A 6786-nucleotide genomic window follows, 5' to 3' on the forward strand; every position below is an offset into this window, starting at 1 on the left:
CCACAACATCTCTCTGGGTCATCCCCATGCACCAGCCCCAAGCATGCTGCACCCTACGTCAGACATGGACTGGCGATTCAATTCTTACATGATAGTATGCATGTTAGAATTCCCATTCTCCCAAATCATCCCACCCTCTCCCTCTCCCTCTGAGTCCAAAAGTCCGTCATACACATCTGTGTCTTTTTTCCTGTCTTGCATACAGGGTCGTCATTGCCATCTTCCTAAATTCCATATATATGTGTTAGTATACTGTATTGGTGTTTTTCTTTCTGGCTTACTTCACTCTGTATAATTGGCTCCAGTTTCATCCATCTCATCAGAACTGATTCAAATGAATTCTTTTTAACGGCTGAGTAATACTCCATTGTGTACAAAGAGCCATTTAAATGGTAGTGAGCTCAATCTTCTACTCACTGTTTACACCAAAAGAAGTTCCAAGTTAGTCACAAATTTAAGCGTCAAAAATACAATTGGGAATTCCCTGGCAGTCCAGTCGTTAGCACTATAAGCTTTCATTGGTGAGGGCGCCAGTTCAGTCCCTGATAGGGGAACTAAAAATCCCACAAGCCGTGTGGCAAAAAATAAAACAATGGTTAAAGGTACTATATGAAAGCATGAGTGAATATTTTTTATAATCTTGAAGTAGAGAAGGGCTGTCTAAGCATGACATGAAAATCAGAAATAAAAAGGAAAATATTGACTTTTACTCCTTAGAAATTAAACTTTCTGGATTTCCCTGTCCTTCCACTGGTCAAGACTCTGCACTCTCAATGCAGGGGGGCATGGGTTTGCTCCCTGGTTGGGAAAGATTCTGCATCTTGGTGTGCTGTGGCCAAGAATGAAAATGAAATTAAAACTTTGGGGTACTCTTTCTACCCCCTTCTGATGTCTATGTCAGAAGCTTTCTCTATCTCCTTCATACTTTAATAAAACTTTATTACACGAAAGCTCTGAGCGATCAAGCCTCGCCTCTGGCCCCAGATTGAATTCTCCGGAGGCCAAGGATCCTGGCGTCTTTGCGTGATTCAGCAACGACATTTCATCTTGGGGGCTCGTCTGGGATTCTTCAGGACAAGGTAAGGATGCTTGGAGCTCTAGTTCTTTGTTCTCCTAGCGAACACATTTTCTGCTGTACTTTACTAACTCTATTTATTGGAGAGTATATAACTCCATTGCTAACACTAGCAAGCGGGTACTCTTTCTACCCCTTTCTGATGTCTATGTCAGAAGCGAGATCTCCTTTATACTTTAATAAAACTTTATTACACGCACACACACACCAAAAAAAACCCACAAAACTTTGTGAACTATCAAAGACAGTGTAAAAAAAAATTGTGAAAAGAAAACGTGGAAAATAGTTGTGTCTCAAAAGAAGGTAAATTTCTTTGATATACAGAACTCTATTCAATCAATAAAAATACCCATGGGCAGTAATGAAATGGGCAAATAATATGAAAAAGCTCACAGGAAAACAAAAGGTTGATTTAAAAAAATTAAAAGATATTTCATTTTACTAGTAATAGTGGAAATAAAACTGAAGTCAGGCAGCTTTCCTCATTTAAGAGATTGGTAAAGGCTGAGCTAATTGATAACATCATGTATTGATGAGTATATAGGGAACTCTATGTATAAACTAGTACAGTCTTTTTGGAGGACAATTTGGGAATGTATTTCAAAATTTTAAATGTTCATATTCTTTGATTCATAAAATTTATTTCTAGGAATTTTCCTAATAGATAATACAAGTGATCAAATCCAGATGTACAATAAAGTTCACGGCTAAATTTCCCTCAGTAATAGGGATTGTTTAGATAAATTAGGGTATTATTCATTCAGCAGAATACTGTGTGTGCTCAGTAGCGCCGTTGTGTCTGACTCTTTGCAGCCCCATGCAACCATTAAAAAGAATGGAATAACTTGCCTTTTCCTTGGTTCTTTTGGCTACTTTGAGAGTGGTCTGAAGAAGGGCAAGAGTAGAAGCAGGGAGACCAGCTGGGAGGTTTTGCATGAATTGAGGCAAGAGATGATTCTCAGTTAAATAAGAAAAGTCGTAGGCAGTAAACATAAGTCCATTTGTATAAAAAATAACGTGGTATATAATATGACATATTATATGTTATAGGAAATAATAGACAGCAAGCAGTGTCTTTCACTGAACAATGGGACAGGGATTTTTACTTAATACAAATTTGTACTGTTGGATTTTTTTTGACAATAAGCCTATAATTCATTTACAGCAAAAGTAAACTTTTACAGAAAGATAATATAACAATACAGGAAGTTAGGGCAATAGTGTCATAGAATTACCCATAATCTCACCATACTCTAAGTTTTATGTTTTGCATTATGATGTTTCTTCCCTGTGTAGTTTATTTTTGTTTTAGTCACTCATTTTATTTTTTTTAAACTTTTTATTTTGTGTTGGGATATAGCTGATTAACAATGTTGTGATAGTTTCAGGTGGACAGCTAAGTGACTCAGCAGTACATATACATGTATCCATTCTCCCCCAGATGCGTCTCCCATCCAGGCTGCCACATACGATTGAGCAGAGTTCCCTGTGCTATACAGTAGGTCCTTGTTGGTTATCCATTTTAAACATAGCAGTGTGTACATGTCCATCCTAACTTGCTAACAATCGCTTCCCCGCCACCCCCCCCACCCCCACGTCCTTTGCCCAGCAACCATAAATTCCTTTTCTAAATCTGTGCCACTGTGTATTTTAACAAAGTGAACTGAAGTGAAAGTGAAGTCACTCAGTTGAGTCCAACTCTTTGGGACCCCATGGACTGTAGCCTACGGTTCCTCCATCCATGGGATTTTCCAGGCAAGAATAGTGGAGTGGGTTGCCATTTCCTTCTCCAATTTTAACAAAGCTGTATTTATCTTTGTGATCTATGTGCAATTTTTGTATACTGCTTTTAAAATTGAATGTTACATAGTGAGTATTTTCCCTTGTTGCTACACAGATTTTGTAATCCTCACTCTCTTGGCTGCATTACCTGAGTGCTACCTTAATGTGTTTCTTTGTTGCTTTGCTTCCAGTTTTGGAGGTTACGATAATGCTGCAGTGAAAAGGGGACTGCTTCCTAATGCTAGAACCGTACCACTGAGATTACTGAATTTGGCTATTTCATGTCTCTTGATTAACATTAGCAGTTGTTTCCCAAAGTGGTTTCATATACTTATATTCTACCTCCAGTAATGTTTGAGAGAGCCTGTTTCAAGATGCCCTGGCTAGGAGTAACCATCATATATCAATAGTTGAAGAACAAGGGCAAAAAAAAAAAAAAAAAAAGGCACTTCCTTGTTATTTTAGTCTATTTTAGTCTTGTAAATATTGACTCTTTTGTGAAACTTGTGTCCTTCGTTCATTTGTCTACTAGGTTCTCATAACTAAGGTATTTTCCAGATGTGCAGACATTTTACATTTTTATGAAGTCAAATCAGCTTTTTTTCTGGATGATTTATATTGCTTAGAAAGCTGTTTCCACTTTCAGAAGTGACTCTTTTAGTATTTTAAATGTGTATGTCCTCCTATAATTAGCATCAGACATAATATGTGGGACTAGGTTGCTTTTCTCCTGGTATTGCTAACGAATCAGAGATGGTCTTTACAACCCTTATTCCTTCGATCTTTCAGCATGAAACTCCCTCTAGAGGAATTGAGTGGAATCATCCCCAAAGGATTCTCAAGTAAGGCTGGAGTGATTGATTCATGAGTGTGTGAAAGTGTTAGTCGATAATCCATGTCTGACTCTTTGTGACCCCATGGACTGTAGCCCACCAGGCTCCTCTGTCCATGGAACTCTCCAGGCGAGGATACTGGAGTGGGTAGCCATTTCCTTTCTCCTGGGGATCTCTCTTCCTAACCCAGGGATCGAACCTGGGACTCCATGTTGCAGGTGGCCTCTTTACCGTCTGAGCCACCAGTGGCCGAATCATAGTTGTATTCAATACTTCTTCCTGTGTGGCTGCCACTAACACCATCTCAGAAAGATGTAGATACATAAAGGGCTTCTAGAGAGGGAGGGCTTCTAGAGATTACAGCTGTGGGTTTGGAGATCTATCTTTGTCATTTACCAACCCTGACCTTGAGCAAGTTACTCAACCACTCTGGATCTTGTTTTCTTATTTGTAAAATGAGAATAATTAGGAATTCCCTGGTGGTCTGATGGTTGCTGCTACTGCTAAGTCGCTTCAGTCATGTCCGACTCTCTCTGACCCCATAGACGGCAGCCCACCAGGCTCCCCCGTCCCTGGGATTCTCCAGGCAAGAACACTGGAGTGGGTTTGCCATTTCCTTCTCCAATGCATGAAAGTGAAAAGTGAAAGTGAAGTCGCTCAGTTGTGTCCGACTCTTAGCGACCCCATAGACTGCAGCCTACCAGGCTCCTCTGCCTGTGGGATTTTCCAGGCAAGAGTTAGAACTCTGCATTTCCACTGCAGGGAGCCGAGGTTCCATCCCTGGAACCACCCCCGCATGCTGTGCAGTGTGGCCAAAAAAAAAAAAAAACTTAAACGAGAATGATAGTGTATGTCACATAGGGTAGTGATGTGATGATTAAATGAGCTAATAATATGAAGCATAAGAAGCAACATCCAGCACATAGTAAACTGTCTGCTCTGCTGTTTGGAGACTATGTGACAATCAGTAGGTGTAGTACCTGAGGAACTGAATATTAAAAAACATACCATAGGTCATCAATTCAACAAATATTTACTGAAGACCTACTATGTGCCAGTCGCTTGTCTAGGTCTGGGAGGATACACTAGTGAACTACTCTAATAGTTTATATTCTTGAAAAGAGAACTGGACAATAAACATGTAAACAAATGAGTACGGTGACTTCAGATAATGGCAGGTGTTACGGGTTGAACTGTTTACCCAGAAGATATTGAAATTGGAAGATATTGAAGTCCTAAGCCCCAGTACCTGTGAATGTGACCTTATTTGGAAACAGGATCTTCGCAGATGATCAAGTTAATGAGGTCGTTAGGTCATTAATCCAGTATGACTGGTTGTCCTTAAAAAAGGGGGGTGTCAATGTGGACACAGAGATGGACATAAACAGAGGGAGGACATGTGAAGAGGTACAGGGAGAAGATGGTTGTCTCCAAGCCAAGGAACAGTTGAGACTCTCAAGAGCACCCATGTGACTTTTGTGGACATGAATTTAAAATAAGACCAGTCATCAGTGATCACTGATTCATAAGCACCCAGGAATAAACAGTTTGTTAAATACAGTGGTGCCCTCAGCAATTGTTCACTGAATAAATAAACAAATGAGTGCCTATTACTTAAAACATTTGGATAAAGGAGGAGGAAAAGAAAAAAGCAATGCGTACCTCTCTTCTTATGGGGCTTCCCTGGTGGCTCAGGCGGTAAGGAATCTGCCTGCAGTGCAGGAGACCCGGGTTCCATCCCTGAGTCAGGAAGACCCCCTGGAGAAGGGAATGGTTACCCACTCCAGTATTCTTGCCTGGAGAATTCCATGGACAGAGGGGCCTGACAGGCTATAGTCCATGGGGTTACAAAGAGTTGGACACCACTAAGAGACTAACATTCTACTTGAAGAAAAACAAAACACAATTATTTGAGAACAAAGCCATATTTCAATAAGCACAAACATATTAAGCTTCTAAGCTGAAGTTATTAATTCTGAAAGAAATGCAGGGTAATGGCTCACTTAAATATGATGTAGTTAATTTGAGAAAGCATTCCTGAAGTTAAGTTCCAGATCAAAGTTCAAAAGTTACTAGGAACAAGTGTTAACAGAAAGGAGAGGTAAAAGGGGAAAACCGTTAGATGTTAATAAGCAAGATGGTGGGATTTCCCTGCTGGGCCAGTGGTTAAGATTCTGCCTTGATGTATATAGCACATGGAACTCTTGCTCAATGTTATGTGGCAGCCTGAGTGGGAGGGGGTTTGCGGGAGAAGGGATACGTGTTTATGTATTGCTGAGTCCCTTCACTGTTCACCTGAAATTAGCGCAAGGAATCTGCCTTGCAATGCAGGGGACTTGGATTTAATTCCTGGTCGGGGAACTAAGATCCTGCATTCCTCGGAGCAACTAAGTGACTAGAGCATCTTTATACTGAAATGAAAGATCCTGCATGCTACAGTGAAGATCCTACATGCCACAACTAAGACCGGACACAGCCAAATAAATAACATATTAAAAAAAATAAGAATGGTAGTGGGGGCCATACTGTATGTGGTCTTGAATAAGTGGAAAACGACTTTGAGTCTGAAAGTGGGGATGAGAATAATTGTATCATTTAAGGAGTAACCTCTTCATGCTAAGCATGAATGGTTAGCTTATCTGATAGTGGCTACTATTTATCAAGTGCCTGCCTGTGTCCATAACAAAGCTACTAAATTACATACTATTTATTAATAACAATTAAAATTACATTTTACAAATGAGGGAATTGAGACTCAACATTTCAATAATTTACCCAAGATATGACAGTTAGGAAGGACTGATGCTGAAGCTCCAATATTTTGGCCACCTGATGTGAAGAGCCCACTCATTGGAAAAGACCCTGATACTGGGAAAGATTGAGGACAGGAGGAGAAGTGGGCAACAGAATGAGATGGTTGGATGGCATCACCGACTCAATGGACATGAGTTTCAGCAAACTCCGGAAGATAGTGAAAGACAGGGAAACCTGGTGTGCTGCAGTCCATGGAGTCTCAGAGAGTCAAACGAGACTGAATGACTGAACAACAAAGGAGCTGAGGCTCCTGATTTGAAGGCAGGTTTCTCTGATTCCAAA

This window comes from Ovis aries, chromosome 11 (assembly GCF_016772045.2).
Source record: "Ovis aries strain OAR_USU_Benz2616 breed Rambouillet chromosome 11, ARS-UI_Ramb_v3.0, whole genome shotgun sequence".
In the NCBI taxonomy this organism is placed as follows: domain Eukaryota; kingdom Metazoa; phylum Chordata; class Mammalia; order Artiodactyla; family Bovidae; genus Ovis; species Ovis aries.